Source organism: Salvelinus sp. IW2-2015, unplaced genomic scaffold (genome assembly GCF_002910315.2).
Source record: "Salvelinus sp. IW2-2015 unplaced genomic scaffold, ASM291031v2 Un_scaffold3036, whole genome shotgun sequence".
Taxonomy (NCBI): Eukaryota; Metazoa; Chordata; class Actinopteri; order Salmoniformes; family Salmonidae; genus Salvelinus; species Salvelinus sp. IW2-2015.
In genome coordinates, this window is record NW_019944328.1 from 48383 (window position 1) to 59002 (window position 10620).

Here is a 10620-nt window from a genome sequence, read left to right on the forward strand (position 1 = left end):
TGTTGTGTGTGTGTTGGCCCCTCAGGTATGAGAGTACAGACAGGTCATGGGCCTGACCCCAGCCATGCTGGTAACAAGTATGCCCGAGGCATACTAATACACACCACACACACAGCCCCACCCCCCACACCTAGAGACCCTTGTTCACCATGGCAACCCTGGGAGGAGGAGGGGAAGGGTTGATGATGACTCACCAGACTGACTGACTGAGTAGGAGCTAACCTAGGAGGAGGAGAGAGAAACAAAGACAGAGAAATGAGGGAGAGAGAGAGAGAGACAAAAGCAGAAACAGAGAGAGAGAGAGACAAAAGCAGAGAAACAGAGAGAGAGAGAGAGAGAGACAAAAGCAGAGAAACAGAGAAACAGAGAAGAGACAAAAGCAGAGAAACAGAGAGAGAGAGAGACAAAAGCAGAGAGAAACAGAGAGAGAGAGAGTGGGATAATAGAGAGAAAGAGAGAGACACAAAGCAGAGCGAGAGACAACAGTAGAGAGGGGATGAGAGAGAGAGGGATGGGGGTGAGAGACAGAGAGGGATGGAGGATCAGTGAGAGAGAGAGAGAGAGAGAGAGAGAGAGAGAGAGAGAGAGAAGAGAGAGAGAGAGAAGAGAGAGAGAGAGAGAGAGAGAGAGAGAGAGAGAGAGAGAGAGAGAGAGAGAGAGAGAGAGAGAGAGAGAGAGAGAGAGAGAGAGAGAGAGAGAGAGAGAGAGGAGAGAGAGGAGAGGAGAGAGGAGAAGAGAGAAGGAGAGAGAGAGAGAGAGAGAGAGAGAGAGAGAGAAGGATGGGGGATCATGGAATGAGAGAGGGAGGGATCAGCAGATGAGCGAGGGATCAGGGGATGATAGAGGGAGGGATCAGTGGATGACAAAAAAATGCAGAAAAAAAACGTTTTGCCTGCGCTGAAGATGTCTGCTGAAGATGTCTGCTGAAGATGTCTGCTGAAGATGTCTGCTGAAGATGTCCGCTGAAGATGTCTGCTGTCACTCGGCTAATACAGGACTAGTAAAGGCCCAGTGAACTACTTTTGTGAAAAAATGTCAACTAAATGTATTTGAGTGTTTACCAGCATTTGTAACTTGAGTCTGATAATTAGCTGTACATAACAGTTCATCTGATAATAAAAACACTTGATATATATTTTCCAGTTTCTTGAAGTACTTAGCAAATGCAACTTATTTCTCTGTGAAAACTGAAATGGTCTTTTAATTTGACTAGATGCTCTTAAACAGAGCAACTGGATACATTTTTGTACCCCCCCTGCGGGAATCGAACCCACAACCCTAGCATTGCAAGCACTATGCTCTACCAACTGAGCCACATCATCACATCATGTCACCATAAACCACTTGATGTACTTGATGTCTCAATGTACTCAATTACTGTATTGCGCATTGTCTTATCTCCATGGTGATAGAAAGTCTACAGGTACAAACCTATACTGAACAAAAATATAAACGCAACATGTAAAGTGTTGGTCCCATGTTTCATGAGCTGAAATAAAAGATCCCAGACATGTTCCATACTGCACAAAAAAAAAGCTTATTTGTGTCTGCACATAACTTTGCACCTTTTGATGTACATGTTAGAGGACAGGGTTTTCTTCTTTCTGGATTCCATTAGAATGACAACTCTTACAATTCCAACTATTGAATAATGCAAAATACTGTTCTTAATTAATTAAAAGTGGAGACGCTGAATTTTTCTTGTCGCCCGAGGTACAGACGTCTATATCAGTCCGCTAATACTAGTAAAGGCCCAGTGCACTACTTTTGTGCCCAATTTTTTTACCTCATTTTTTAAATGTATATATTTATTTTATTCAGATTGTTCATGAGTTGCCGCAGCACCCTCAGCCCCCCTACTTCCCGTGGCTATGCCTCTCCGGTTCTATGCTGGTCACGGTGAAGGCGATCCCGTTTGAAGGCCCCAGAGCTACCTGCGCAGATAGCAGCCGGTGCACGACCAGGAGCTGTAGCGGGAGTGCGTCGAGTAGCAATTGCGGCATAATTAGCAGAAGCATAATTAGCAGCAGCACGTGCTGCAGACCGACACCGGCTGACATGCCTCCTCCGGGAAACCAGTGAACATCTCATGCCTCTGTCCTCCTTCCAAACCAGACCGGACCGGTGTCTCATGGGAGTCAACTGCTGTGGAACTGTGGGGAGCTAGACAAAAGAGTGAGGCTTCCAAGAACCCCCCTCCCTGTCTTTTCGTCCTCCCCTACTCTTCCTTTTCTCTTGCCCTCTTTTCAGCCGGTGGGCTATACAGACCTTCGACCTCATCCTCCCCTCCTTTTCTCCTGCTCTGTGACCTGGACGGGCAGAGCAGTGACGAAGCACAATCCAGGCTGACGCTTCGAACCCTCCGACAGCGTCGTTGCGCAAAATAGTACGCAGCCTCATCTGTATATGAATGCAAAAACAGTTCAACGTTCACCTTCTGCTACCATTTCTGTCAAGCCGTCTACAGCATACAGTTTTACAGTTTGACACATACGTTCCATAAATCCAACCTATGCACCACACCGAACGCACTGCAACTGCCTCTTGCAACGTAACGCTGCAAGGCAAACGCAACGTTTCATTGGAAATGAATGTAATTCTGATGTACCAAAATGCAATGACACTGTAGGTGTGTTCCAAGCGTAAGTGGTGGCATTGACATGTGGGGGGGGGGGGGGTTGGATGACATCATCTAGCCTTATTCTCAACCTGTTTACAACCTGTTTCTCACAGACAAACAGACAAATCCCCAAATAGGGCCTTTTATTAGGCCACTGACTTTCTGACAAGGGGATTAGGGAATAGAAAGGTATTACTGGCTGGCTACTGAATACAAAGGCTACCTCTCCCTCACAGAAAAATCTACGGTGTACATTTAACTTGGAAAGTGTAAAATGTACACTGTTAATAGGACTGGCCCACCCCTCAGAGCCTGGTTCCTCTCTAGGTTTCTTCCTAGGTTCCTGCCTTTCTAGGGAGTTTTTCCTAGTCACCGTGCTTCTACATCTGCATTGCTTGCTGTTTGTGGTTTTAGGCTGGGTTTCTGTACAGCACTTTGAGATATCAGCTGATGTAAAAAAGGGCTTTATAAATACATTTGATTTGATTTAATATGAGTCCCACTGTACTGGTGTTACAGATTTAACTCTGTTGCAGTGTTCCCCACTCTCTTAAAGTGTTCAAATGAACTCAATTGTGGTGTTTGCATAGCTCTACTGTAGAGTAATACGCAACACTTACAGTGTAAAACATAACACTTGATTAGGATTAAACTGGACTCACTTTTCTTGGTGTTGACGCAGTTTTGACTGTTTTCTGTAAAACAGAATATCAACTCCCTTGTCGTCTATTTGCTACATTTTAAGTGATATGTTAACTTTTTCACAAAAGCTTGAAACTTGGTACACGTGTATAGTTTGTGGACCTGAACATTTTCAGATATGAAGCCATCGCAAGAACGCCTCTTGGTAGACGTGGTGCCCATTTTGCTATTCCGCCATAACCGGTCATATCTGCTGAACCAAACACGATTGCACAGAAAAGGTGATGTCTACACATATGTTTTGATGATCAATCATTACTATGGTGCCCTGTACAACATCAGAAACCCACAAACAGATGATTATTTAATGGTGGATTGCCATGATAAGCTATGGAAAGAAATCCAATGAAATTCCCAACTCTGAGAATATTTAAACTCTTTTCTGAGGTCTTGGCAGATTTCTTTTGATTTTCCCATGATGTCAAGCAAAGAAGCACTGAGTTTGAAGGTAGGCCTTGAAATACATCCACAGGTACACCTCCAATTGACTCAAATTATGTCATTAGGCCTATCAGAAGCTTCTAAAGCCATGACATCATTTTCTGGAATTTTCCAAGCTGTTTAAAGGAACAGGCAACTTAGTGTATGTAAACTTCTGACCCACTGGAATTGTGATACAGTGAAATAATCTGTCTGTAAACAATTGTTGGAAAAATGACTTGTGTCATGCACAAAGTAGATGTCCGACTTGCCAAAACTCTAATTTGTTAACAAGAAATTTGTAGAGTGGGTGAAAAACGAGTTTTAATGACTCCAATCTAAGTGTATGTAAACATCCGACTTACACTGTATATTAGACTGAGCTATTTCAAGAATCAAGTATTTAAATAAATATATTCAATGTGTAAAAACAGTGTAATTAAAACACAATGTACAGTAGAATAAATATTAGAATGAGATAAGTGGAGAATACAGTATTTAAATACACAGTATAAACACCATGGCAAAATGGAGAGAATTGCAGGAAATTAGCTTCTGGACCAGAGTCCAAATATATAAGTATGTGAAAAGTATAAACAGTATGTGAATAGTGTGTATATACAGTATATGAATAGTGTATATAGACAGTATGTGAATAGTGTGTATATACAGTATAGACAATATGTGAATAGTGTGTATATACAGTATATGAATAGTGTATATAGACAGTATGTGAATAGGTATAATAGACACGTATGTGAATGTGTGTATATCAGATGAATAGTGTGATATACAGTATAGACAGTATGTGAATAGTGTGTATATACAATATGAATAGTGTATTTAGACAGTATGTGAATAGTGTATATAGACAGTATGTGAATAGTGTATTTAGACAGTATGTGAATAGTGTGTAATACATATAGACATATGTGAATAGTGTATTTTAGACAGTATGTGAATAGTGTATTTAGACAGTATGTGAAATAGTGTGTATAGACAGTATAGACAGTATTCGAATAGTGATATAGGACAGTATGTGAATAGTGTATATACAGTATAGACAGTATGTGAATAGTGTATATAGACAGTATGTGAATAGTGTATATAGACAGTATAGACAGTATGTGAATAGTGTATATAGACAGTATAGACAGTATGTGAATAGTGTATTTAGACAGTATGTGAATAGTGTATATAGACAGTAGTGAATAGTGATTTAGACAGTATGTGAATAGTGTGTATAGACAGTATAGACAGTATGTGAATAGTGTATATAGACAGTATGTGAATAGTGTGTATATAACAGTATAGACAGTATGTGAATAGTGTGTATATACAATATGTGAAGTGTATTTAGACAGTATGTGAATAGTGTATATAGACAGTATGTGAATAGTGTATTTAGACAGTATGTAATAGTGTGTGTTATACAGTATAGACAGTATGTGAATAGTGTATTTAGACAGTATGTGAATAGTGTATATAGACAGTATAGACAGTATGTGAATAGTGTGTATATACAATAGTGAATAGTTATTTAGACAGTATGAATAGTGTATATAGACAGTATGTGAATAGTGTATTTAGACAGTATGTGAATAGTGTGTATAGACAGTATAGACAGTATGTGAATATGTATATAGACAGTATGTGAATAGTGTATATAGACATATAGACAGTATGTGAATAGTGTATAGACAGTATGTGAATAGTGATATAGACAGTATGTGAATAGTGTATATAGACAGTATAGACAGTATGTGAATAGTTATTTAGACAGTATGGAATAGTGTGTATAGACAGCATGTGAATAGTGTATAAGGACATGTGAATAGTGTATACAGACAGTATAGACAGTATGTGAATAGTGTATATAGACATATGTGAATAGGTTATAAACAGTATGTGAAAGTGTGTATAGACAGTATGTGAATAGTGTGTATAGACAGTATGTGAATAGTGTATATTAGACAGTATAGACAGTATGTGAATAGTGTGTATAGACAGTATGTGAATAGTGTGTATAAACAGTATGTGAATAGTGTGTATAGACAGTATAGACAGTACGTGAATAGTGTGTATAGACAGTATGTAAATAGTGTATATAGACAGCATGTGAATAGTGTATAATAACAGTATGTGAATAGTGTATATAACAGCATGTGAATAGTGTATATAGCAGTATAGACAGTATGTGAATAGTGTATATAGGCAGTATATACAGTATGTGAATAGTGTATATAGACAGTATAGACAGTATGTAATAGGTGTATAGACAGTATGTGAATAGTGTATATAGACAGTATGTGAATAGTGTATTAGACAGTATGTGAATAGTGTGTATAGACAGTATAGACAGTATGTGAATAGTGTAATAGACAGTATGTGATAGTGTATATAGACAGTATAGACAGTAATGTGAATAGTGATATAGACAGTATGTGAAAGTGTATATAGACAATTGTGAATAGTGTATATAGACAGTATAGACAGTATGTGAATAGTGTATTTAGACAGTATGTGAATAGTGTGTATAGACAGATGTGAATAGTGTATATAGAGAGCATGTGAATAGTGTATACAGACAGTATAGACAGTATGTGAATAGTGTATATAGACAGTATGTGAATAGTGTGTATAAACAGTATGTGAATAGTGTGTATAGACAGTATGTGAATAGTGTTAAGACAGTATGTGAATAGTGTATATAGACAGTATAGACAGTATGTGAATAGTGTGTATAGACATATGTGAATAGTGTGTATAAACAGTATGTGAATAGTGTGTATAGACAGTATAGACAGTACGTGAATAGTGTGTATAGACAGTATGTGAATAGTGTATATAGACAGCATGTGAATAGTGTATATAAACAGTATGTGAATAGTGTATATAGACAGCATGTGAATAGTGTATATAGGCAGTATAGACAGTATGTGAATAGTGTATATAGGTAGTATATACAGTATGTGAATAGGTGATATAGACAGTATAGACAGTATGTGAATAGGGTGTATAGACAGTATGTGAATAGTGTATATAGACAGTATGTGAATAGTGTATATAGACAGTATAGACAGTATGTGAATAGTGTGTATAGACAGCATGTGAATAGTGTATATAGACAGTATAGACAGTATGTGAATAGGTGTATAGACAGTATGTGAATAGTGTATATAGACAGTATGTGAATAGTGTATATAGACAGTATAGACAGTATGTGAATAGTGTGTATAGACAGTATGAATAGTGTATATAGACAGTATGTGAATAGTGTGTATAGACAGTATAGACAGTACGTGAATAGTGTATAAACAGTATGTGAATAGTGTGTATAGACAGTATGTGAATAGTGTATATAGACAGTATGTGAATAGTGTATATAAACAGTATGTGAATAGTGTATATAACAGTATGTGAATAGTGTGTATAGACAGTATAGACAGTACGTGAATAGGTGTATATAGACAGTATGTGAATAGTGTGTATAGACAGTATGTGAATAGTGTATATAGACAGTATGTGAATAGTGTGTATAGACGATAAGACAGTATGTGAATAGTGTGTATAAACAGTATGGGAATAGTGTAATAATCAACACACTATTCACATACTGTCTATATACACTATTCACATACTGTCTATATACACTATTCACATACTGTCTATACTGTCTATATACACTATTCACATACTGTCTAAATACACACTATTCACATACTGTCTATACACACTATTCACATACTGTCTAAATACACTACACATACTGTCTATATACACTATTCACAACTGTCTAATACACACTATTCACATACTGTCTATACACACTATTCACATACTGTCTAAATACACTATTCACATACTGTCTATATAGACAGTATAGACAGTATGTGAATAGTGTATATAGACAGTATGTGAATAGTGTATATAGACAGTATGTGAATAGTGTGTATAGACAGTATGTGAATAGGGTGTATAGACCATATTGACAGTATATGAGTAGAAAATGGGTGTACAGCAGTAGTTATATAGGATGAGCCTTGACTAGAATACAATATATCATATCAAGTGGTAAAACAGTTTTAAACATTAACGTGACCAGTGGTCAATGATTCTATGTACATAGGGCTACCACCCGGTGCAGGGTGCCACCACGGCCACCAGGGGCATTTTTGATGTTGTGCATGGCACCATTGTAATCTTGACCATGGAAACACAGGGGTAGACATCACCTTTTCTGTTATTATGTTTGTACAGAAATATGACGGAAAACGCATTGTTCGGTTATGGCGGAATGGGAAAATGGGTGAGAGTTTTTTGCGATGACTCCAATCTGAAAATGTTCAGAGGTGCCAAACTGACACATGTACCAAGGCTCATGCTTTTATTTTCAAAAGCGAACATCATTTACACATATCGCCTGGACTGTTGAAATTTTACACTTTTCTGTGTTGTTTTGATTTTACAATCGACTCCATCAGTGTAAATTTGTTCTCTATCATTTACGACTTTCGAGGAGTAAAAAGGTGTAATGTCTTACATGTTTCATCACAGTGTGGAGGACTTCATTACACTTACAACTTGCGTTCAAAATGGCTGTTAGAGCAGAGAAGAAACCAACTACATGAACTAACCTACATCATGGAAACTGGAACAACATTTAAGTAAATTTAAGTAAAAAATCCCGCCACTTACAAATTAAATTAGATATTTGTGTAGCATAAGATCAAAATCAACATACATGCAAAAACACAGATATTGACCCCAATTATTTATTTTTTATAATCTAAAAATCAACCTGCAACAGAGCATCCTGGGAAATATGACAATGAGGCCCCCTCCAACATCTGAGGAGATTTAACTSTCCTGTCTCTGGTCACTTTAACAGAGTTAAAAGTACTTCCGTCCCAATGAACTCCAGTTATCAGCACTAACTCTAGGGAGAGTATCACTCTGTTGAGGGTTAAGAGACTCTGATTCACAGCCTCCCGAGTGGTGCAGTGGTCGAAGGCACTGCATAGCACTGTTAGCTGTGCCACTAGAGATCCTGGTTTCGAGTCCAGGCTCTGTCGCAGCCGGCCGCGACCGGGAGACCCATGGGACAGCGCACAATTGGCCCAGCGTCGTCCGGGTTAGGGGAGGGTTTAGCCGGCAGGGATTGTCAGGACCCGGTGCGAGAAACAGTCACTAATAATCGTCAGAACCCAGAAGATGAGGCAGACACAGCAGTACTAGAGATGGTGGTTTAATTAAAGAACAAAATCTTCAGGCAAAGAAACTAAATCCACAATGTCCAAAAATAAAGCCAAAAGGCACAAAATGGAAATCCTCCAAAATACAAAAGAAACTCCACAAAGTGGTAAAAAACAGCAGGGAAAAACAAACCTCAAAAGACTACTCAAATAATACACAAGAACTAAACCAGAGAACCTCTGGAAAATCCAACAAGAGAAATCTCTGTATAAAACAAGGCTTGGGCTGGGGCTGGGTGCTAACTTACAAACACTGAGCAAGGAACTGAGGAACACACAGGGTTTTAAATACTAACAAGGGAATGACCTACAGGTGCAAACAATAATTAGAGCAAGAAAAACAAAAGGTACAAAAAAGGTGCAATGGGGACATCTAGTGACCAAAACCCGAACAGTCTTGGCCAAAACCTGACAGGGATGTCCCGGGCCGGGCGCATGCAAGCTGACACGGTCGCCAGGTGTACGGTGTTTCCTCCGACACATTGGGTGTGGCCGGCTTCTGGGTTAAGTGGGCATTGTGTCAAAAGGCAGTGCGGGTTGGTTGGGTTGTGTTTCGGAAAGACGCACGGCTCTCGACCTTCACCTCTCCCGAGTCCGTACGGGAGTTGCATCGATGAGACAAGACTGTAACAACCAATTGGAAACCATGAAGTAGGGAAGAAAAAGGGGTAAAAAGAAAAGATAGTAATGTCAATTTAACCCTAAAGATGTTAACCTTGTGATTTCAACTCTTCTTGATTTACTGTGACAGAGGAAGACAAGACTCTCTAGTATTAACTAGTATTAACTATTAATTAACGGGTTAAATTAAGACGCACTGAGATATTGGCTATGGCTATGCTAGTTAACATTGACAAGCCACAGACGCTTTCCCATCACTGCACACACACACACACATTGGCAGACTATGTTCTTTGATCTCCTGGGGAGGGGAAGCGTGACTGCCCCCGGGGTTTAAAGGCCCTCTCAGGATTTATTTTACACTGATTAGACTCATTATGTACTCAAGAACAATGTGTAGCCTAACATTTATTTTCTCTCTTTCACTCCTGTCAAGCTTTTTTCCCCCTGGTGAGGGGAGGAGAGAAAGAGGGAGAGCGAGAAGGAGGGACGAGAGAGGGGGGAGAGAGAGAGGGATAGAGAGAGGAGGGACAGACAGAGAGAAGGGGAGGGAGCGAGGGAGAGAAGGAGGGACGAGAGAGGGGAGGGAGAGCGAGAAAAGGAGGGAGAGGGGAAAGAGAGGAAGGACAGAGAGAGAGAAGGAAGGCAGAGAGAGGGAGAGAGAGGAGGGACAGAGAGAGGGGGGAGAGGGAGGGAAGAGAGAGAGAAGGAGGGACAGAGAGAGGGGGAGAGGGAGGGAGGGAGAGAGGGGGGAGAGAGGGGAGGGACAGAGAGAGAAGGAGGACGGGGAGAGGAGGGAGGGAGAGAGGGGGGAGAGAGGGGAGGGACAGAGAGAGAGAAGGAGGGACAGAAAGAGGGGAGAGGAGGGAGGGAGAGAGGAGGGACAGAGAGGAAGAGTGGAAGGTAGTTAGAGAGTGGCACATAGAGAGAGACAGAGAGAGGAAGGGAGAGAGAGAGAGAAGGGAGAAAAGGAGGTAGAGAAAGGCCAGGAAGAGGAAGGAC